Source organism: Triticum urartu, unplaced genomic scaffold, assembly GCF_056163025.1.
Source record: "Triticum urartu cultivar PI428250 unplaced genomic scaffold, HENAU_Tu73 scaffold797, whole genome shotgun sequence".
Taxonomy (NCBI): domain Eukaryota; kingdom Viridiplantae; phylum Streptophyta; class Magnoliopsida; order Poales; family Poaceae; genus Triticum; species Triticum urartu.
The window spans coordinates 15001-15543 of NW_028260987.1; positions in this window are offsets into that span (position 1 = coordinate 15001).

Genomic DNA, 543 nt, shown 5'->3' on the forward strand with positions numbered 1-543 from the left:
ATTAGGATTCTTGATCCCTCTCAATCTCTCTTTCAATTCGAGGATCCAGAGAGGTGTTTTCATAGTCATCTCCGAATATTTGCCATCTCGGAATATTTTCGATTTCATTTTTCTATGATATGTCTTTCTATATGAAAATTGGTTATTTACGATGTACGATGATCCCTGTTAAGCATCCATGGCTGAATGGTTAAAGCGCCCAACTCATAATTGGTAAATTTGCGGGTTCAATTCCTGCTGGATGCACACGAACGGGAACATTCCATAAGTCTATTGGAACTGGCTCTCTATCCATGGAATCTCATCCATCATCCATACATAACGAATTGGTATGGTATATTCATACCATAACATAAGAACAATAAGAACTCGAATTCTTATCGATACTGGAACTCAGAGCATAGGAGGGAAAGTCGATTTATGGATGGAATCAAATACGCAGTATTTACAGAAAAAAGTCTTCGTTTATTGGGAAAGAATCAATATACTTTTAATGTCGAATCGGGATTCACTAAGACAGAAATAAAGCATTGGGTCGAACTC